This window comes from Dipodomys spectabilis, unplaced genomic scaffold (genome assembly GCF_019054845.1).
Source record: "Dipodomys spectabilis isolate Male_0828 unplaced genomic scaffold, ASM1905484v1 ptg000498l, whole genome shotgun sequence".
Classification (NCBI taxonomy): Eukaryota; Metazoa; Chordata; class Mammalia; order Rodentia; family Heteromyidae; genus Dipodomys; species Dipodomys spectabilis.
In genome coordinates this window covers 921,339-946,567 of record NW_024871175.1, presented here as the reverse complement: position 1 = coordinate 946,567, position 25,229 = coordinate 921,339, and the positions used below count along the sequence as shown (strand labels likewise).

Here is a 25,229-nt window from a genome sequence, read left to right as displayed (position 1 = left end):
TCTGTTAATAATTTGAAAAGTTTATATACATTCCATGAGTTTCTTTTTTTAATTTTTTATTGTGAAAATACTGTACAGAGGGGTTACAATTACATGTGCAAGATAATGAGTACATTTCTTTTTTTTTAATTTAATTTAATTTTATTTGTGAACATACTGTACAGAGGAGTTACAGTTACATGGGCAGGATAATGCGTACATTTCTTACCAAGCATTGCAGCCTCCTCCTTTGTTTACCCTTCACATCCCTTCCCAGCCTCCCCCCTCCCCCCCTAATCCCAATCCTTCTCCTTCCCCCCCTTCCCCCCCTTCCCTCCCCCCCTACCAACTTTGTAAATAAGATTATCTCTTTGTTGCTTTGTATGTCCCTCCCCCACAGTATAACCCCTGCTTTCACTATATTTGATGTCAGTATAACTTGTGGAGGAGATGTGGAAAAAGCAGTTGTTTAAGGATACAGGTGGACCTGTTGCAACAATAAGAAGTACAAGTTGTCATGTCCAAAACGAGTACATTTCTTATCAAGCATTGTAGCCTCCTCCTTTGTTTCAATCCCACGTATACTTGAACTGATGTCAGCTTATATTTCCATAATTCATTCATCTGCAATAACAATTTGAAAGACTGGAGATGTGAAGCACTTAGACATGATTTTATTCTTGTTCATTTGGAAGATTAATCTTTAGTCAACAAGACAGTTTAAAAATGGCTTAGAATTTATTCCCAACTACCAGTTTTTATAAATGGCTTTGTACAATGGTGTGTGATTATTTTATTTTACGTAGGATAATTTTTTCTACTACCTATAAGTTTTGGAAAAAGAAGAAAATTAAAATTTACTACTTAGAGGAATATGACAGATATAGAAGACAGATTTAATGTTTGACAGTTCTCTCATCAGGACCCATATTCAAGACTTAAAGTCATATTTCTTACTATGTTAGACAGATAGGGAAAACAGAAAACAACACATGATAGAGCAACTATTAGTGACTTTTTAAAATGTACCTTCTTATGTTATGAAATTTACTTTATTAGCTAATATTTGAGTTTGAAATATGGGAGGCTGATCTATATAACACATTTCTGGAAGGCACCTACTGAACAACACAAATCGTGGGGGGTACTACTTCTACACTTTAATGAATGGTTGAACTTGTTTGGTATTAGTGCTGGGTAAATAAATCAACTCTATTGTAACTTGCTCCCTACACTTGAAAATCTTGTAATGTCACTATCATCTACTTGTCAACTGTTATTTTGGCAAATGTGATTTTAAATAGTTTATTTGAAAATGAATATACTTTCAGGAGATTAAATGTAAGTTATCATTGGTTTGAGAATGGCAACATTTTTATACTACAGAACCTAGTTTTACTGAAGTACCAGTGTTTTGAAGCACTAAAGATCTTCTTAGTTAATGATTTTCTAAATTATATTTGACCTCTAAATGAAGTTTTCCTAGCCTTGGTAGACCAATTATGGATCTATCATTCCAGAAACTATTTTTGGGCTTCAATGAAATGTTTCATTAATCATTAGAAGAGGGGTATTAAAAATAATCTTGTTCATGTGTGATTTTGTTCACTCAGATGGGCTGGTCATCTGTAAATTGAAAGTTTGAATTACAGTACTTTCTCTCAGATTTTGTGATCTCATCTTTCATTGAAAGTTGCTTAGCATTTCACAATTGATTACTGCTAATTCTTGAAAGGAATTGGGGCACTGTAATGTTATAGGAAATGAGAAATCGAGATGAGTCTTCAATAATTTCCGCTGGCATGTTGCATGGGCCTATGTGAGAAGTCTTGCGCTTGTTATCTGATGGTGCAGATAACTGGGACCTGGTGTCCTAGGACCATGGGTCCTCCAGAAGAATAATAGCTTTTAGACATCATATCAGCAAAATTTGTGTATAATCAGTAAGAATGCTTCAGAAATATGGATTAAAACACTTTGGGACCAGCGAGTTAAAACAATAAGAGCATCAGAGTAAAATCCCTTATAGATTAGCAGAAAAAAATACTGTTATTTTACCATGTGAATTCAGAAGACTACGAACACTTAGAAGGTATCACAAGTTTATAGCAAAGACATTGCATTGATACTTTTTATATTCTAATATATATTCTAAACCTAATTATTTATATTCCAATACATTTATGGGAATAAATGTCAATATATTTGTTAAATTATCAATTCTAGTAAGATTCACTGTGTGAAATTTAAAATCAGCACATATAAATATAAAATATATAAGTATATATAATATAAAAATTGTTTTGAATTGTTGTGTTGTGGTTAGGGAATCAAAGGCAACTCTGTTTTAAAGTATTATTCCATTATCTCTAACTTAGCTTTTGGTAGAGTTAGACTTAAAGCTTTACCATTTGTAGATTTACAGCCTAGAGCCAAGAGGAAACACTGTGATTAAAGCATTACCAATTTAAGGCCTAATATCCAGGAGAAACATATGGACTGCTCCAGGAGCTATGGAAATATTTGGTGATAGAAAGTCAGTAGTGTAAGTTCCTGCCTAGTTGGATGATAGACAGGCCAGGACAGTAGGTAATCATGCATATGAACAATTTTTTCACCTTCTTGGCTTTAGCTACTTTTCAAATGATAAGTATAATAAACAATTATATTTTGATAAAATACCTTCCATTCTGAACAATTCGGTCTAAACGGTTCATCTCTCTATGATCCCTTGTAACTAAGATTAGTTTTGTTTCAGTAAGACAATCTATGCTGTCAGGGTAAGATATTGTGGTTGGTCTGTTCCTACATGGAAGAAGGGTAAAGGTTCAGGCAGACATTTGTCCCAGCAAGACTTCATTTGAGAAATTTGAAGCTGCAGAAATTTAGAAGTACCTCTTAAGCAAGGCTTACTATGAATCCATTAGCTCCACAAAGCTAACTCAGTTGATAAATAAGTACCTGAAAAGCCATCACTTTTGGAATTAGCTGTAATGGCTACAAAGTATGATCAAATTTAACATGAAAACGAAAAAGAGACATTGACAAAAAAATTGTAAATGTGAACAATCGACCAAACGATATCAGTTTTTTTTCCACTATATACAGAATTTTAGAGAAATAAGATCAATAGCATTTTTAGGAACAATAAGGGTTCCTTGTTACAAATAGGCATCCATGAATATATACCTGTATAAAGATTGCATCATTAAGTACTTAAATTTAGAGGATTCTACATGCTTCAGCAGCAGGTCTACACAAATTACAACAATACAGAGATTAACATGGCACTTGCACAAGGATGATAGGAAAATTTGTGAAGTATTCTTTATTTTTCATTCTTCTGATGCAAGAAATGAAAAACAGTTATTAAAAAGTTGATTACAAAAATACAGATGTAACAATACATGTAATTCATAGAACTAAAGGTTAGTTTTACATCATTGTATTAAATCTTCACCTTCAAAAAGCCTTTACATAGCATAACCTTTACAAAACTTGAAATTAGATAACAATGTCATTTTATCCAAAAGAAATAAAGTAATATTAGGCCCAGGAAAAAAAAGGAATCTTAAACTTCTTCTATGTGGAATGCAATCTGATAGGACACATTTATTAATGAACCTATACATTATATAACAATGTAGAATTCAAATTATTATATCTAGGAGCGAATGAAATAGATTATGGACATTATACAAACATAGATATACTTTTTTCAAAAAAGCACCAAGAACATCTTTAGTGTCTATACTATTCATTTCAACAGATAAGTTAAAATTATTTCTGATTTAAAAAAAACCACAAACTCTGCTGAAATCATTATAGATGTATACAAACAACGAATACATTTTGACAACAAAGTCAGGCAATTCACTTGGAAGAATACCATGGAATCCATGAATTTTTAAAGTAAGATATTGCTGTTGCTTTGTATTGTGAAAAAAATTTTGTAAGGATACAAAGGATGGACTGGCATTTTTGAAATTTAAGAAACTTATTCAAACCATTATGACTTAGGAGAACAATTTGTACAGCCTTCCACAACTTCAAAGAGGTAGTGATACATACTTATCCTTTTGGCAATATCAAATGCAGATTCTTCCAAGTTGTTCTTCAGACCTGGTTTGATATAGTGGTTCAACAGATGTACATACAAGGTATCTTTGCTATTTCTATTCCTAGCAGTAATATGCAAGGGGGTCAAGAGGCCTTTAGTTTGGGGATTGGTATCTGCATCATGATGAAGTAAGAAAAAAGCCACTCTGGTTTTATTCCACATGTAAGCACTGTGCAGGGGTGTCCAGCCATTCAGAGCTACTGCATGAATATCTGCCTTGAGCTACCAACTCATGGACAATGTCTAAGTGACCACTCTAGGCTTCCTGATGAAGAGGGGTATACTCATCCTCATCACAAGTATTCAATTGGGTGGCCTATTTGGAAAGTAGTCTCCACACCATAGTAAGGCGATTAATTTCGGCATCCCAAAGAAGAAATTTGCTTGGATCCTACTCCATTTTTTTCTTGCAAATGGTACCATTCCTCACTTTTTTCTCTTGTTCCTTGTCTTCGTCAGAGTTACCTAACCAGAGACTTTGAGTGCCAGTGGGAATGAGATGTCAATGTATTTCCCCAATAGTTCACATTGGTTGAACTGGTCAGAAAAATCTGGTGAATTTTCTGCATATGATTTTTCACCATGATTTATTTTCGCTTTTTCCATTTTTGCTCTTATAAATTATTCTAACTGTGGAGTAGGGAATTGATAGAGAGCAGAGGAAAGATTTTCCTCAGTATTCAAAGGTACAGACTGAAAATGAGGACCAGGGGTGTCTTCATGTGCAGCTTATTCTGGGAATGAGAAAATAGGAAACAATGCCTTCTATGTAAATGATTTGGGAAATACTACATTATAGTGTAAGATAACTCACTATTCAACATATGGTCTTTAAGAGCTTTCTAGTAGCTTTCTAACGTTGTTATTCAACATTAGAAAAAATGTATAATGCAGTACTCAAATTGAAGTCCTTTGTATGACTACCTAAATTCTTGTTATTTTTAAAGACACTTGTTTTCATCTAAAAATAGGCCTTTCTATTGTCTTCAGGTGATTTTGATGATTGAAGATGCTTAATGAGAAGTCAAAATATATTAGTAGTCCTTTGCTATCAATTAAATTTCACTTTTTCTACTTGGAGATTATAATGATCAAAGCAATAGTTCAGAATCAGCAAGCAATAGTTCAGAATCATGCTTCAAGTAGAAGTGAATTACCAGTAAGTAAAACTGGATTCCATTTTCCACAAAGTTTTGTCACAGATACAATCTTCTACAATCTGCCTGCCTTCTCTAGCTGTTTCCTAGCCTGGACCTATTCCTTCATTGTACAGGAAAAGTGTGATTCAACTGATTTCAGTCAGATCTGTTAGTAGAATTATCAAGCATTTAGATTCTTTTTATAAAAATTAGTTTTAGGGCCTGAACTCTAGGCCTGGACACTGTCCTTGAGCTCTTCAAATCAAGGCAAGTGCTCTACCACTTGAGCCACAGCACCACTTCTGGATTTTTCTGTTTATGTGGTGCTGTTTTGGGAAATGGCAGAGCAGAAAGTGAAATGATGCAACCAAAAATATAAAAGCAAAATAAAATAGGATAATTATGGAACAACCATATTGTCTATGAGAACCATGAAAGAGAGAGAGGAAAAGAGATACAGATGTGCAATGACCTAGCTAGCCGCAAAATCCATGCTTCTAATCAATTTACAGAGCAAACAATTTTTTTTTTACTTTTTAAAAGAGATGGAAATAGAATTTATGTATTTACTTGAAATTAGTAAATACATTTTTAGTCGCCTACGTAAAGAGACATAGCTTTGACCAAATTACAGACAAGAATCTTAATACTTGGGCTGGCAATGTGCCTCAGTGTTAGAGTGTTTGCCTTGCAGCTTACTACAGTGTGGAGACTACTTTCCGAAAAGTCCACTCATATGAATACTAGGGATGAGGATGAGTATACGCCCCTTCATCGGGAAGCCTAGAGTGGACACCTAGACATTGTCTATGAGTTGGTATCTCAAGGCAGATATTCATGCAATAACTGTGAATGGCTGGACACCCCTGCACAGTGTTTATATGTGGAACATATTGCAACAGCACACACACACACAAACACACACATATACACACATATACACACACATCATCATATTTCTTAAGTATTTTTTGTGTATAGACTTAAGGAGAAATTTACATTACTAACTTGAATTTCTGACAAGGCAATATCATCACTGTACATTTTGCTTCTGTGCTCTCAGTTTTAAATTACTATCTAAGTATGTGCATTACATAAGTGTTGGAAAAATAGGAGTCACGCGGGTGGCCCAGGTCTTTAATCCTACCTAATCAGAAAGATGAAATCTGATGATTGTGCTTTGAAACCAGACCAAGAAAAAAAGTTCATTAGATTATGATTTGAAAGTAACCACAAAAGCTTGAAATGGAGCTTAGTATAAACAGTAAAATGCTAGCCTTGAGAAAACTAAAACAAAAAAAATATAACAAATTCTGGGACAGAGCCAGGTCCTGAGTTCAATCTCTAATATTAGCATTAAACTAATGAATGAATGAATGAGTGAATGAACTAAAAATAAATTCAATGGTTACATGTGGAGAGGCAGGTCAAATGTAACAACAGTGGTGACTGGATTATGTATTATTTTGTAATAAGGCAAAATATCATTTTTCCTAATCATTAATATTTTATTTGAACTATTTTGTACAATAAACCCTGAATTTGGCATGCATGTATATGTGTGTGTACATGTGCCCACATGGGTGTGTATGTGTATGTGTGTGTGTGTGTGTGTGTGTGTGTGTGTGTGTGTGTGTGTGTGTGTGTGGTTGCAATGTTGCTTGCCAATGTGAACAGAGTGAGGCTGAAAAGAGCTGTGTTGCAATGTTGTTATTTATCAGTGTTCCATCCTGTCATTTCAGTGGAACCGCACTTCTGTACATTTTATTTGTCAAATAATAGCATCATCATAATCAAAGCATTTATACCATTAAGTTAGATAAAAGAGATCACTTTCAGCTCTTAGTATACGTTAGGCAAAAAGATACACGTATAATTAGGTAGTAAGTTACTGCTGTAAGATGACTGTTAGTACAAAATATGTATTTGACCTCTTAAATTTGATATACTTTTAAGATATTTTCATGGAGTGATTTTGACCAACTTGACCAAACACGTATTACTCTCTGGTTATTCCTGTGAAAATCAAGGTGGATAAACTCTTTCCGGATTTCTGTTGAAAATAACTTTCTTTGTAAGATCGTATCTATTCAGACTAAGATAATAAACACCGTATTTTTTAGGTTTGAATATCCCTTCATATTGATTGAAAATCAACATTGTGGATATGTTTGTTAGATATTCATTGCAAAAACAAACAAAAAGCATGTGTCACCTCCAGATTCTGGATGATTTGAAGTTGTATTTTACATACAAAGTTTTTTTCATTAATAGTTCTTTTGTGGGAGTAACTATCACAACTTTAATAAATGAGGCTTTTTGAATATCTTTTCCAATATAAATAACATCCCAGAGCGAGTCTTGCAATTTCTGAAAACCCTTTGAATATTTTAGTGTTATTTCTGTTCATTGAGTATACAACTAAAGACATTTCTGGAATAAACATTGTTAAAATCTGAAAATGTAAGTGGGAATACAGGCTTTTTTATGCATCATTTTATGAAAAGTCAGTTTTTATGAAACTAAAAATATAGAATAAAAGAATGGAAGTGAATTGGGTGAGCTAATTATTAGTGTAAATTTGTTTTCTATTAGCACAGTCCTTTGAATGAACATGATGAAGTTAAATTATGTGCTTTGTGACACTATGTTTCAGTTATTTTTAGAATCTTTGTAGTTATAAGAGTGAATTTGTAATATAAATAAAGGTCTTTGAAAATGATTAGGATTAATCTTATGTTTTGTTTTCTACTCCCAAGAAAATGAGTTATTTTCAAGTGTTAACAGTTTACAATTGAATGTTTAGTATCATAAGAAAGTTTGAACAAATGTAGTAGTATTGATGTCATTTTTTGGGGGGGGAGGAATCTGGTAGTCGGGCCTCAACTATGGGCCTGGGCGCTGTCCCTCAGCTCTTCAGCTCAAGGCTAACGCTCTTCCACTTGAGCCACAGAGTCATTTGCGGCTTTGTCTTTTTGCTAATGTGGTCCTGAGGAATCAAACCCAGGGCTTCATGCATGCAAGGCAAGCGCTCTACCACTACGCCACCTTCCCAGCTCTTTATGTCTTTTTAAAACAATTGTATTCACAAGTTGGAGAGGCTTTAATTCATGCTTAGGTCTTGTTGTCTATGATTTTTTATCCTCTCATTCCTAACATTAATGATAGGACAGACTGCATTTTTGGGTACATGAAAGGTAAAATATTTATCTGGGGTCAAAGGTGATTTTTATATCAGTCTTGCTTTAATAGCATTTTAAAGTAGTACCTTTCTCACAAAATGTTGAGTATAAAAAGCAATCAAAATACGTCTAATGGTAAACAACTTAGTTGAGCTACAATGTGGAAATGATTAGCCCATAAGACCTGCAGTTTGTTTCCATCAGGAATTGGGGAGGTAATTCTTTCAGTAAGACAGTGTTAAACAGCGATAGGGTCCCCAGGCATTGCAGTTTTGAGTGAAGGGATAGAATATGATTTCTGATATTTTGACCAAGAAATCAAGAATGTTATACTTTAGCACTTCCTTTCACCAGGGAGGTAAATGCATTGATTATGAACTTTGTGTTTTCATATTACAGTTCCCTATTTTCTAACAAAGAGAAAGTGAAATATTATGAGTGTACACAATAATTCTGGGAATTTTACCTAGAATTAGTAGACTAAGTGCTGGTATTTTAGTCATAAAATAGAATGAGGTTAATTGATAGAGTCGGAGATGGACCTCAGGCTAACACTTACCATGTGTGCAATGTTGTACTAGTAATTACAACTATGAAGACTTCAATATCATCATCTGAGAATTAAAAATGCAAGTAGTCCCACTTTATGGAATTATTGTGAGGATTAAATTAGATACCATAGGTAAAGTACTTGGAAAAACAATCAATTAGCATTTGGAAAATTCTACCTGTTATTTTCTCATGTGGTGAATTCTAACATTTTTACTGTGATTTTTATTGTGTCTCTTTATGATGTGCAATGTGATGTATTGGTATTCATTGCATTGATTATTTTCTGTCACTATGAGGAAAACACCTTCAAAGAAAATTTCTGAGGAGGAATCTATTATATTGACTGATGGTTTAAGAGAACACAGTTTAAGATCAGATGTCTCCATTGTTTTTAATTATATTTTTATTATCTTAACTAATTGTACAAGGGAATTTCCATTAAATAAATCATGTTTTTAAGTATAATGGATCTTTATATAACTTTTCCCTACTCTTCTAAACCTCACCACACTTTAATTTTTTCCAGTTTCATACTATCTGCATTGAATATTATGTCTTCACTTTCTTCCTCCATAACTCTCTTTATTCCTTCCCTTTGACTTCCCCTCACGTCTTCCAAGTGATAGTTTCCTGGTATTCATTTTGTTGGATTAAAAGTTCAATTTTATAAAAATTACATCTTTTAAATACTCCTCTACAAATAGCATGATTTGGTTAATATTGCTGTGTAAACTTGTATAAAGTTCTAGGTTCCAAATATGAGAAAGAGCATGGGTCCTTTGGTGTCTAGCTCTGACTTCGTTTACTTAACGTATTTTTAGATCTAGCCATTTCTTTGCAAATAAGTAACAGTCTTCATAATGGAAGATATGAATATGTATATATGTATATATATACATATGTATATACATATATATACATATATATACATATTATGTATATATGACACATATTTGCCAACCATCCTTCCGCCAAAGGGCATCTGGGCTGTTTCCATAACTTGGCTCCGGTGAATAGTGCAGTAGTGAACATGGTTGTGAAAGTGATTTTACTGTAAACTTTTGGAAGAATTGATCACTATCTTTCTGGAAGCAATCCTCTAGCCAGTTTGACAGCACATCCTTCCCTTCATCTCCATCACAACGTATTGTAAGTCCTCAAAAACACACTACCCCATACAGGTCTCAATAAGCTAAAACCACACTGTGCCCATATTCTTTCAATACATTTTGATAATTACATATAATTTAGTGAGAACCTTCTATGTACTTTCCTAATGTGGGAATGAGTGACATAACAACAGATTAAAAGTAAGAAATATGCAATTTAATTTGTTATTATCATACATAAAATCTTTTTCAGCTCTGACTCATAGCCTCACTTACTATTATTTTAATCTTTATTTGATTACTTCATCTATCCCCTAAATTATATCAGGTGAGTTAAATACAAAGGCAAGAAGTGTTGTTTGATTTTGACACTCATGTGTGAGGATGCACAATATGGACAAATAGATGCATTGGAATTAATAGCAATTATCCATTTTGTTAAAATAGAGATGGTTTTCCCAAACTGATTCTCACAATTCATATTCCATTCAACAAAAAGAAACGTGTAACAATTCCCTTTGTTTTGCTCCTCATTAATTTTTGTTTCCATTTTATTTTTTAATGAAGTATGATTTCATAAATTTCCTGTAGATGCAAAAATATGTTAATATATTTCTAACTGTATGCATTGATCTATACATACACACATATATTACACAGGTTACAATGATAATTTATAACTTCTGTAACTATACAATTTACTAAATTATTAAAAACATCGACGTCTCATGCCTGGAATACTGGTTTCTCAGGAGGCTGAGATCTGATGATCATCGTTTGAAGCCATCCTGGGCAGGAAAGTCCATGAACCTCTTATCTCCAAACAACCAACAGAAAATCAGAATTGGAACTGTGTCTCAAAGTATTAGAGTGATAGCATAGAGAAAAAGCTCATGGACATCACCCAGGCTCTTAGTTCAAAAACTCCAATATACCCCCAAAAAATCTATTTAATTTTCACCTGTGTAAGTAGAGTATTTCCATCACCCAAATGCACATTCATGCTCATTTGCAAGTTAACTCTGTTTTGTCTGAAGTACCACTAAACATTATCACTAAAGTAGCTTTGGAACATGGGTTCATTCTATCTCTTCCATGGATTTTTCTGGACTCAAATACTCAAGTGTTACAATTGTTCTAATTATTTAAAATCATAGTTTTTTTCTTTAATACTCCTAATATTAGAGTTTAAATTTAGTGTTTTGTGCCCCTTCAATGGGTGTTCTTACCACTTTGTCATGCTCCCAACCCTATGTTATCCTGATTATTTTCCAGCTAGAAACTGGCCTCCTACTTGTGTATGAACTTGGCCTCAGTCCACTTAATGGTATTCTTCCTGGAATTTAGAATAACAGGTGCATGGCATTGTGTAGAGAACTTTCTGTTCAGTCTGGGCTTTAGCCACTGTCCTCACAACAGTGCACACCCATATAGTCACGAATTTCATAAGCTTGTCATAGCTTATTATTTTTAAATCTTTCATTTCCTGCAGGTTCTTGAGTACTGAATTCTGTTTTCTTGTGTTGTTTTGTTTCATTTGAATCTATGTGTTGAGTTGTTCCTCACATTTCCTTTTGTTTCTTTCTCTCAAGTTCTTACCTAAAGTGCTGAGAAACAAATTCTTCTTTGTCAAGATAGTCAGGGTGAACATTATTTATTCCAAAGCAATTTCAGTATCTATGAATGGTGTACACATGCTAAACGCTGAGAAGGGTGTTTTATTTTCACGGCAGTCTTTGGCATTCACAGACAGATCATGAAATATATGAAGAAAATAAAACTACAGATGAATGCCAGGAGGAGAATAAGCTATTATTAATTGTTTGACAGAGGTTTCTCTTCTAGTGAAAGAAATATATTGCTTGATGCAGGATTTCACATAATCATATTGCTAGGAGGAACCTAAACAAGCATCTAATACTGCAGACTTGAGAGTGATTAATTGACTTCCTGAATAATTTACTTTTGGGTCAAATAAAAGCAGGCTTCTAAAAAGAGAGTAGATTTTAGAGAAACATGATGAATTTTATGTAAATAGGTCCTTAGCTGATTTTGTTAATTTGTGAACTAATATAGGGAAATAAATTAGAGTAAGGTAAAAAAAATAAAGAGCTTCACATTGAAAAACTCATTTGTGTTTGTGTATGTGTGCATGCATGTGCGAGTATGCACACTCACATGTGCATTTGCTCATGCATGCATTCATCATTCTTGAGGCTTGATAGTGCCTGGGAACTATTCCTCAGCTTCTGTGCCCAAGGATAGTTGTCTACCATTTCAGCCACTGCTACAATTCTGTTTTGTTTGTTTGTTTTTTTTTTGAGATAATCGCTTGTATTGTCATGATTGAACAGTGGTCTTCATATCTTAGACTCCCGAGTAGCTAGCTAAGGTTATTCAGCCTCTGAGTAGCTAGTTAAAATTCTGCCTATCCTCTAGGCTTCACTGCTCTTTTAATCTTTTCCTGAGGTATTCACAAGCCTAAGTCATATATATGTCTAGTTGCGTTAAAAATAGTCTTACTGCTTGGCACCAGGGGATCCCATGTGTACTCTTAACTACTTAGGAGGCTTGAGAACAGAAACCAAGCCAAACCTTTAGTGGACTTACTTCTCAATCTATAGCTGGGTAAATTGGATCATTTCCACCATCCTGCACTATCTAGGGACTAAGATTGGAAGGACTGCGGATCCAGGCCAGTCAAGGTAGCAAGCTAGACAAGTTGGTGTGCAACTCAGATGCCATTGATGGGAAGGCTAAAAGGACAGATCAGGGGCATGTTCTTGTGGAAAGGGAACCCCTATCCTAAAATTAAGCACTGATATGTTGCTGGCCTGCAAGAACAATATACCCCAAGTTGAAATACCCACATTTTCCCACAACCAAAATAAGAATGTACATTAACATCCAAAAACTTAATACAATCTCTTCTTTGCTCTAATATCAGCTTTATCTGATTATCATATGATGTGACAGAATAGTTTCTTCATTAAACTTATGATAATTAAAAAATACCTAGAAATTTCTTTCTCACTTAGTAAGTGCAAATGAATGGCAAATTGCCTCATTTCTTACATATTTGACTGCCACTATAAATTTGTCTTATGATTAATAGTAATATATTCTTATTTATTAGTTTATGTGTAACAGTTTTTAAACTTTTTGCTTTACTGCTGAAGTTGAAGTATTTAAATAGTATCATCAAAGTATATTCCTTGGGTATTTAGATCAGTTTTTTACAAAGTTTTTAACCAATGGCTTCTAAGAATTCTTAATGGGTAGATTATTTATTTATTTTTATTATTATTATTTTATTATTATTATTATTTATTTTTAATTTCAATTTAATTTTATTATAATGGTAATGTACACAGGGGTACAGTTACATAAATGAAGCAATGAGTACATTTCTTAGGGAAGGAACATTGTTATATCTTCCATTGATATTTTTGTACACTCAAAACAAGAACTACTGATGCCTTTGCTGTTGCTATTGATCAATGAGTACTTTTGCTGTCTTTGTTCAAGCATTTTCATTATAAAATTGATATACAGAACGTTTAAACTTAATTAAGTCAAATAAAGAGTACACTTCATTTTCTTTACTTTTTTTTTGGGGGGGGGGGGTTCCGGTTGTAGGGCCTGAACTCTGGGTCTGGGCCCTGTCCCTCAAGCCTAGCGCTCTACCACTTGAACCACAGCACCACTTCTGGCTTTTTTCTTTTTGTTTATGTGGTGCTGAGGAATGGAACCCAAGGCTTCATGCATGCAAGGCAAGCACTCTACCACTGAGCTACCTTCCCAGCCCCTACTTCATTTTATTTTCTAAATTTCAAATTTTGAGCTTAAATGTTTCCTTTTGTTTCTTTAGCATAATTATTTTTTCAGAGTTGTAGGATCATTTAATTTAATTTTGCATGATTTTTACACATGTAAATTATTCAGACACATATATTTTGATTTTAATATATTTAACATGTGGCTATTTAAAAATTATTTTCTTAATTTTTATATGGTTAGTGAATTTAACTACATTTATTTTCTTATACTTATAAACATATTTGTCCATGAAACAAATACTTACTGTATTTCCAAAAAGCGCATACCTTATTAAGAAAGGCTTCATTACCTGATCACTTTTTGGAAATATTTGTACTTGAATTTAAAAAAAGTTTGAGCTCGGCATGTTGATTTGTTGCATCCATTTTCTAGCTATGGTGGGAAATGTAAATAGGATTTGTAATTCGGGAGAGACTGGGAAACTATGAGACCTTATTATAAAACTATTCAGAGTGAAATGATTATAGATATAGCCATCCCTAGTGTTATATACAGCACCATGCTATCATATTCTAAATCTTGAGTTAAAACACCAGTAACATCAATCTTTTGTCAAAATAAAAGGACACATGTTTCAAAATGTTTATTATTTAAAACTTATTTGCAAAGGTTTTCATGTCTTCTATTAATTTTCAATTTACTTAATCTATTAAAATCCAAGTATATTGTGACTATTTTATTTCTACTAAACTTTTAAATAGTACAAGTAATATTATGATTTCATATATTAACATACTTTTATTGTTTGTGATAATTTCCTCCGTTTAATATGATAAAATCAATATTCCAAATGTGTGTATGTGGTGTGTGTGTGTGTGTGTTTATGTGGTTGTGTGTGTGTGTGTGTGTTTGCTTTGTGTGTACTTTGTAGTGCTTGGGAGAGCACACCATTGCTTTACACACACATTGGTTTACCACTGAGCTATACTGCCTAGTTATAATCCAAATAGTGTTTTAAACCATGACTATCAAACTTTCATTCCTAGTATGCTTTTTCAAAATTATATATGATAAAATGTGATACATATTCTATCCACGCTAGCAATTAAACTTCCAAACTCTTCTGTTTGTTATGGATAAAGGTTTTACTTTGCTTCTTTTCTCTCTTCATTCTTTTTCCCTTTAGAGTTTAACTATTCTTTCTCCTATTTCTTTGGAAATTATCATATTCCTATTACATTTTCTTTACATTGTAACAGGTATATACAATGTTTAATTTCTATTTTAATTTTTCCCATTTTCATTGACTTTTAGTACAAACTATAAAATGGATTAAAAAGAAACTTGTATCAGGACACTTTATTTTTCTCCTTATCTTCTCTGAAGTCTTTCTGTTTTTTGAAACACAATAGCAATGACATATAGCTCCTATGTGGTCCATCATTCTTTCCCCTCTCACTCACCTCTGTTGTACAGCTCAAGTTGTTATCATTCAGCTGTGTTAAGCTACAGGGTTATCTAAATCTTAACTCATTCCTGAATTAATTTTAGTTGTTTCAATTATTTTCTGAAGACATTTTTCTATATATAATATCTGGTGTCTTGTGTTTTTACAAGGTACAAAATATGAGTGACTATCAAACATGTAGATATCTCTGTAGAATATTGGTCCACCTGCTCAATAAACTCGTATGTAAATTCAAGGAATACCAGATAGTCAGAACAATCTTGTAAAATGGTGTATCTTCAGCCTTCATCCTAACTTTGAATCTTTTTACCATGTTTAGTAGTGAAGATAATATTGATAACTACAAGACCAGACACATAGAAGACTGTAACAGATTTGTCAAAAATAAATTCTCAGTTTTATGTTTAATAGATTTTGAAAACTATATTATGACTTTATGAAATAATAATAGAATTTTTTTAATTTTTAATTTTGTATTGTGAACATACTGTACAGAGGGGTTACAATTCCATGGGCAAGATAGTGAGTACATTTCTTATCAAGCATTGTAGCCTCCTCCTTTGTTTTCCTTCCCATCCCTTCCAAGCCTCCCTCCCCCCCAGTCCTCCACCCTCCAAGTTGTAAAGTTCGATTTCGACATGACAACTTGTATTTCTTACTGTTGCAACAGGTCCACCTGTACCCTTATGTAAACGACATGTTTTTCTCCTTCCCCTCCACAAATTATATCGACATCAAATACAGTGAAAGCAGTGGTTATACTGTGGGGGAGGGACATACAAAGCAACAAAGAAATAATCTTATATTTGCGTTAGAAACAAATGCATGAAAGAAAAAAAAATTTAAATACATATCTTAGGCTTCTTTATCCTAACAACAACTTATCTGACCTTTTCTGCTAGACTCATGCATATACTAGATATTGCAAATAAGGGAAATCATGGGACCTATGTTTCTTTGGGCTTGGCTTACTTCACTTAATATAATTTTTTCCAAGTCTTTCCATTTCCTAACAAATGGGGCAATGTCATTCTTTCTGATGGAGGCATAGAATTCCATTGTGTATATACACCACATTTTCTTGACCAGTTCATATACTGAGGAGCATCTGGGTTGGTTCCAGACCTTAGCTATGGTAAATAATGCTGCAATAAACATTGTTGTGCTGGTAGCTTTAGTGTGGTCTTGTTTGTAAACATTTGGGTAAATGCCCAAAAGTGGGACTGCTGGGTCATAGGGGAGCTCTATGTGTAGTGTTTTGAACCTCCATACTACTTTCCAAAGCAGACACTCTGAAAACATTACAGGATGGAATAGGAGAAACCCTAGGTCTCCTTGGCACAGGCCGAAATTTTCTTAATAGAGACCCTGAAACACAACAAATCAAAAAAGCTTGGACAAATGGGATTGCATGAAGTTGCGGAGCTTCTGCATGGCAAAGGACATAGCTAGCAAGATCAATAGAAAGCCCACGGATTGGGAGAAGATCTTCACTAGCCATACAACGGACAAGGGTCTCCTATGTAAAATATACTTGGAACTCAAAAAATTAAATCCCCCAAAAAGAAATGCTCAAAGAAACAACTGCTCAATAAATAAGTGGGCTAAAGACTTAAAGAGAACCTTCTCTGAAGAAGAAAGAAGGATGGCCATTAGACACATGAAGAAATGCTCAACCTCCCTAGCCATAAAAGAAATGCAAATCAAAACTACATTGTGATACCACCTCACCCCAGTTAGAAGGGCAAAAATCAAGAACTCTAATAACAACAGATGCTGGAGGGGATATGGACAGAAGGGAACCTTACTTCATTGTTGGTGGGAGTGTAAACTTGTTCAACCACTTTGGAAAATAATAGAATCTTAAATGGGTGTATTGGCACTGTTGTCTCATGATTTAAAGAATGATCTTAGACTACTACCACAATCCTTTTTTTTCGTTTCTTTTTTTTTCTTGTTTTTTGTTTTTGTCATTCATGGGGCTTGAACTCTGGTCTTAGGCGCTGTCCATGTGCTCCTCAGCTCAATGCGAGCACCCTACCACTTGAGCCACAGCACCACTTCTGGTTTTCTTGTGGTTTATTAGAGATAAGGGTCTCATGGACTTTCCTGCCCGGGCTGGCTTTAAACCGTGATCCTCAGATCCCAGAGTCCTGAGTAGCTAGGATTACAGGCATGACCTACAGGTGCCTGGCCTACCTCAATCCTAATACAAAAATTTAAAATAAAAAATGATCATCAAACTAAATGTGCGATGTAAAAACCTATAAGAGATAAACGTAAAAATTTATGAAATTGTATAAGTAAATGTTTCTAAAACATTTACTTATACATTAAGTATTATACATTAAGCATTAGTGGCTAAAGAAAGCAAGAATATACTGGATTATATCAAGTGATAGACTTTCATAATTCAAAGGACATTATACTCATAATTCAAAGGACATTATAACCGAAGTTAAAACATATCCAGCAGATAGAGGGAACGTATTTGTTAATGCTACAATGTGAATGCTACAATGATTCTGAATCTTAAGTATTTTTATATCTTCTAATTCTATATAATTTTTCCTGAATAGGATATTTCTTTAAAGAACATGTGTTAATTAATAATCAATAGGAGGAGCATATGAAATAAGTTCCACTTTAGTATCTAAGAAAAAAGAAAAAGAAAACTCACTTGTATGACCCTAATATAAAAAGATGACACAAAATATAGTAATGCATTTGTGGAGAAATTGATAACCTCCTCATAATGATCAATTTGTATAATACTGCAACCATGTTAGCAAGCAAGTTTTCAAGTCTTAAGGGTCAAAAGGAATTGTATAGGATCCATTCATTACACTTCTCTGAATGTATTAAAGAGAAGTAAAAAACGTGTTTGGACAGGGAATTGTAGTTCATTGACAGTGCACTTGAATAGTATGTGTGAGACTCTGGAAAAAAATCCCCAAAATCAAATTTTGAAAATCACAAGTTAGAGGATATATGCTGGACAAATTCCTGTAACAGAATTTTATATCTATTATAATGTCTGTTCTAAAATTTATAGCATTTCTATTTGAAGAAATGCAAGTTTGTGAAAATTAGGCTTTGAAAACCTATGAAGGTACAATTCACGTCCAAAGCACTACAATGTATACAATAAAAGGAGATCATATATTGCAAGCGAATTACATGTCAGCATAAAAAACTATTGTTAAAAATTCTTCACACAAAATGCAGAATACCTAAAGAGACGTTTGGTGTTGGCTAAAAACACTGTAACTACAGCGTTTTAAACAAAGATGTGATTTCTGTTTATTTTGAGGGTTTTTCTGTCTCTTATTTTGAGTTTATACAAAGATAACTCAATCAAAAGTGTATGTGATAACTGGAATACCTAGGAATTATGCATCATTTATAAGTAATTGATAACCTTTTCTGGAAGAAACTTTTAGCAAATGACAGAAGACACAAATCTATCCATATGCATTTTATGAAAGCCATTGGAGCATTAAAATAGGAAAAAGCCAAGTAAATATTTTGCATGTATTCTATTGGTCTCTCTTTAACTTGAAAGTTATAGATTATGTCTTTTTATATTCTATTGGGTCAATTATCTTCTGTCACTTATTTTTTCTCTTCCCCTTTTTTTGCCCTTCCACTTACATAATTATTCTTTAAAGAGACATACTTGACCTTGCATTTCTAAATTCTTCAAAATAATCTGAACTACTTCATACTTCTGGCAGCCTCCTATATCTTTCTCAAGGGAAATATTTTTGTCACTACCATTTTTATCCTCTATGATCTTGGATATCTGTCTGCCTAATTCAGTGCAAGATATACATTAGACTCATCCAGATATCCTAACACTCGTACCACCATAACATCCTATCTTACTTAGAAATCATGCTTTTAGAATTTCTGGGGAAGTGGCATCTCTCATTTTTGAATGACGTTAAGTGATACTTACAAGCAGTCATGTTTTAAAACAATATGCCACTCAGTAGATGAATGACTTGAGAAAATGTGGTTTATGTGTGCTCGGTGGAATCTTATGCTTCCAATTCATACGGAAATGGAAAGTCTTGGAAAAATCAAACGAAGTAAAATAAACAAGACACAAAGAAACAGATTGTGTGGTTTCCTTATTTGTAATAAGTAGAAAATGTCTAGGATAGTCCTAGCAGTTGAGCAGAATTTCTCAATAACTATGTATATATGACCATATAAGATGATGATGAGCAAAATGAATTCCTGTATATGAAAAGAGTTTTCCTTTGTGGTTGTTGTTTTTAATGTGAGTCTTTTTTCCTTTATGTTTTCCCTTTGGTTTATCCCCTGTTATATTTGATTTCAGTATCCTGTGTATTGTATTTACATTTATCTTAATTTGGCAAGGGAAGAGGAACAACGAAATGGCGAAACAAAGAACAAAGGGCAAACCAAAGCAATACTCACAAGACAACATGTTGGAAATTTACATTACAACTTTGAGGGGTATTGGAGTGAAGGAAAACTGTGAGAAAAATGAGGGAGTGGGTAAAAAATTCAACATGTTATGTATTCACCACCTTACAATTACTGCAACACCTTCTAAATATGACCTTGACAAGAAATTTAAATTAAAAAAATAAGCTGCATAAAATATAATTTGACAGTATTGGTATAATAAATATTATACTATGTGTAAGACCTTTAAAAAAATAAAATTTTTTGCTGCTCATTTGAATTAATTACCCCTTTCTTTATAAGAGGGTCATCAACTTGAATATTATCAAACTACACAATATTTTCAGAATATACTTGCCATTATTTTGAAAATAAGTTATTTTAGTATTGTCTCATACTAAAACAAAAATAGTTCAATTCTGCTGAAACTCCTAACTTTTAAAACTGAATAATTGTTAAGAGGACAAAGTATATGTGTTCTTCAACATTCCTATGACTACTAACTACTCATTTTCAAATTCTGAACATGCCATACTAGAGACATTCAAAACAGTACCTGTTTGCATTTTATTTAATTTTGCAATAGGTGCAGTTTTCAATGGGGCGTTACATGCTTAAATTCAACAGAAAAAATAACCACAGTCTGGAAGAAGGTAAAATTATGATGTATCTATAATAATTCCTCAAGAGTAAACATTTGTTCATTAAACTAAGCTGTTATTTCTATGACCATCAATCCCAAATTTTTATGCCATAAAGTCATCCTAGTCCAACAATTTCCAACTTGCCAGGTGCACCTTAAATTCCCTAAATTCCCATCATAACAAGCGTATAACTTTGTAAAAAAATACTACACTTCTGCTAATGTGGTGCCCTTTATATTGTGGAAAGAACACTACACTACACTATGCTGCATCATTTTCCTCCCAGTGTTATTCTTGAGATCAAAACACTTGCAAATAATATTTATAATTATATATTTTATCCATCACAGATATTCAAGAGAACTGAATGTCTGACTACTAAGATCTGAAGACTCTGGTTCAAATCCCACATAGGAAGGTAGGTTCCTTAGATTTTTACCTCCAATAAACTGCTCACGAAAAGGCTTACACAAGTGGCACTGAAGTTCAAGTGGTAGAGTAATAGCCTTGAGAAAAAACAGGCTCAGGGACAGTGGCCAGGCCTAGAAATTAAGCCCTAGGACAAACCAAACAACAAAAACAAAATAAAAACTAACCCTAAACCTAGCATTTTTCTCATTTTTGTACAGAGGTACATAATTAAGGAAATTTCTTCCTGTGTTATGTATTGGTAGAAGAAAAATGATGTCACAGTTACTCTCTTCATACCACGTTATACCAGAATCTCAAAAAATTGCTCTTTATCTAAATTTATAAATTAATAGCATCAATTTGTTGGCAACTTTGTCTAGATTATTCACATTATCATGTTACTTATGAACTGTTGGAATTAACTATTAACTAAGTTCTAAATATACCTCACTTGAAAGAATAGTTTAGGCAAATAAAATGCCAGATTTATTTGTGAATTTGTAAATTAAATTTTCTACTTAAAATCATTTGGTAGTAACCTATAGAATATTAAAATACAAACAAAAATATTTGATTTAAATCTAAATTCCAATTTAGCCAGGTCTACAAAGTCCTACATTAAATGAACTTTCCTATTTCTCTAGGCTTAAGCTTTTGTAATCCTTCATCATTTCTTTGGACTTTAACAGAATGATGCATACTTTTTCAAATTTTTGTTTGGGAATCATGAGCTCTTTGCATCTAGTAATGTTCTGTTTTGAAGAGACCATTTAAAACACAACTGAGGATTATATATCAGTTGCATTTCAATAGGAAACTTGACTTCTCAAAACATAATGACAAAATTAGCCTAAATTTCCAACTGCGTATTCCTTTCTTGTTTATTTTTTTCCTTTCTTGGTTTGTTTTATTGAGACAAAATTATACTACCTAGTCCAGTGAATGTATCACTGTGTAATTCCACCGTCTAATCACCTGTCTTAGTCTGAGTGCTACAATTCCTGGCTTGTATCACATTGTCCTACCATAGTTTGTTGGTTTATTTAATCTAGATACAGACTAGCCATTCTGAAATTCTCCAATAATATTTACCACTAGACTGATGGTTCAGACTGTTCATGTACTATTTTTAAAGGTGTTCTAACATTTGACACAGGATATGAACATTTTCAGGTGCACCGAAGGGGTCTCTGATTCATTCCTCCCTGGATCTGATCCCTTTATTGTGATGACTTGACTTTCTTACTAGCTCTGTTCCCACCTATGTATATTCTCAAGCTTTTTGGAGAAATTTCACTTGAGGACTTTCTAATATTAAAAATTATCACTCGATTCTAGTCTTATAAGAAATATTTTCTATTATTTTCTAACGTTTCTACATAATGACGTTTCTAGAGAAATGACAAATTTCAAGTTAATTTGTGCTCTCAGTTTTATTGTACAAGAAAATGATACAAAGCTTGAAGGAAACCCTGTCCTTAACTTTTTCGAGTGTGCACTTTAGTCGTAAAACTTTTCTGCAAACTTCTAGTTGAAAGTATTAGAAATGGAAACAATATGCCATTTGAAGGCCAGCATGGAAAAAAAGGAAATAACATTGTTTTACAGTGTTCTGCTACAAAGAAACAAAGACATGGAGGTTTTCAAATGTCTTATGCATGGATATTTAACTCCTGACATGATTCTCTTGTTGCTAAAGTCAGATATCCATTCCTTTATTCTGGTCGTGAGTTCGCCATATCAATAAAGATTCCAAAAAGCAGGATCCGGTGAGTATGATCAGCAAAAGGAGTGCTTTAAGGATGGTCCCAAGGAAATATGTGGGGGTTTTTTTGTTTGTTTGTTTGTTTGTTTAGTTTGTGTCGCTTCTGGGGCTTGAACTCAGAGGCTGGACCCTGTCCCTGAACAGTTGTCTTTCCTGCCCACCTGCCCCCAAAGCTAGTACTCTAATGCTTGAACCCAAACTCCACTTCTGTTTTTTTTTTTTTTTTGGTGTTTAATTACAGATGAGAGGTTGAAAGCCTCTCCTTCCTGAGTTGGCTTTGAACTAAGACAGTAAGAAAATCAAGTCACATCAACTGTATGGACTTCTCTTTTGAACCAAGAAATATTAGATGAAGTTTATTATAAAGGTAATATTTGACAATTTTTAAAAGTAGAGAATATGTGCAGCAAAAAAGCCATAACTTAAATAACTCAGCAAAAGTAGGTGCACTGAGTTATATTGGAAAATTTTTTCTGCTTGGGAAGATTACTACTGACTTTGTAATTCCTTTTGGGGAAACTTAAAGTATATTTCACTGTTTTGTTGGTCGTGGGGCATGAACTCTGATCCTGAGCATGTCCTTCAACTCTTCAGATCAAGTTGGGTGCTCTGCCACTTTAGATACAACACCTCTCCCGGGTTTCTGGTAGCTAAATGAAGATGTGCCTCATGGACTTTCCTGACCAGGCTAGCTTTGCACCACAGTCCTCTGGTCTCAACCTCCTGAGTAGCTAGGATGACAGGCGTGAGCCACCAGCACCAGGCTCATATTTGTATTTATGTGCACTTAATAACACTGTACACAAATAATGGAAATTTGAATCAAATGATGACATTGCAGCATTTCAGAAAATTTGAGGTAGCAATAAATATGTTATCCTTTTCCATGTTGTTACATTAATGACTCATGAGCTATTGGACTCTAATTTTAGCATCCTCTGAGGTCTGCATTAGTGGACTTAGTATAAATAATTGTTAGTAGAGAAATAGTGAAAGACTGAGATTTTTAGAAAGCAAAGAAGACCAGATATGAAAGAACAACACAGAATGATATAAAACTTATCTCACAGAGATTAAGAACTAGCCTAAGTGATTTAGAATGCTAAAGGCAATGAAGAATAAGCTTACTTGATAACTAGTTCTTTAATAACCAAATATGGTTCCCTAGAACAGTTTCTGGTATAATTTAGTTATTATTATCATTTATTTCTTCCATCTGTATTTATTTCTTCACTTCTATCACAACTATTAATTAGCTGGTGCCTTTTTAGTGCCAAAACAGACCAAAAAGATTTCCAAATCTCACTTAGATTAATCCTCACCTGATACCTAAACACATTCTTGACATTAATTGCCACGACCTACTAACAAAACATTTTTTTTCTCAACACAGTCTTCTAATATAGGTAAAGTACATGAATTCAGAACTATTGTTAGGTCATAGTTAGAAGGAGCAATTATATATATCAAGTATAGGTTCTTTATTTGGCATTTACTAGCAAACTGAATTTTTTGCCAGTCCTGGGCCTTGAACTCAGGGCCAGGGAACTCTTCCTGAGGTTTTTCTTTTATAGCTTAAGGCTAGCAATCTACCACTTGAGGCATAGCACCACTTCTTTTTCTGTTTATGTGCTACTGAGGAATTGAACCCAGGGTTTCATGCATCCTAAGCAATCACTGTAACATGAAGCCACATTCTCAGAGCTTTAAATGACTTTCTTAAGATGACATTACTTTTTTATGTATTATAATTTAGGCTAGGTGGTAGAAAAGGAAGTGGAAAACAATACTAAGCCCAGTAAGGCTGACATTACTATCCCATCACTAAGGAAGTACAGTGTTAAGATCTTCAGGACTCATAGGGTTCTTGCATGTGACATTATTGTTTTACATTATTATGTAAAAAAACATTAACAGTCATCCATAACCTTCTGTTTCCACTTGCAAGTTCAAGAGCCAAATGTCTAAGCCTTTTTATTGATTGGGTGTGTTTCCTAGGAAGGAAGAAAGAAGATGTGGAAGGTGATGTTGGAAAAATATGTATATTGGCTCCCAGTCTACATTTTTTGCATTTTTAAAAAGTGCTACTGATGAACTTCCACATCTACTTGACTATGCTGTCTGCACAAGATGCAGATAAAGGAAGACATTTATTCTGGTAGATAGTCACAAATATTAACAAAACCAGTTCTGGAAAAAAAGTTACTAGTAAAAAGTATTGTCTATAAAATGGTTTCATGTCCTAGCAGAACAAAATGCAGTATTGAAATGATTAGTCTAGCTTTCTTTGAGATTTTATGCTGTCTCAGTATCAAGATGTTCTCTAATGCCAGTAATATACAAGCATAAAAGACCTTATTTGAAGATCTCAGTAGTTTTAGAAACAAATGTACATAGTAGCTTCCTTCCTTCAGAGACATATGATAGTATGTATGACTGATTGTATTGTAGTTATCTTCTTTTTCCTCTTCATCTCAGGTTGCATATCTTGGCATATTAGTCTGTCCTGCATCAGCTTCCTGTAGGTGAGAATTACCTACTCTGCAATGTCAAGATGGGGCATGTGACTTAATTTGGCTTACAAAAATGAACCAGAAGTGGTGAAAGGCTATTTCTAGGGGAAGATTTCTATCCCATTGT

General features: G+C 33.6%; 1 pseudogene; it reads left to right on the top strand.

Annotated features, from left to right (window-relative positions):
- The first annotated feature begins 3,215 nt into the window (after positions 1-3,215).
- Positions 3,216-3,315, top strand: LOC122098982 (annotated as a pseudogene).
- Positions 3,316-25,229: the final 21,914 nt, after the last annotated feature.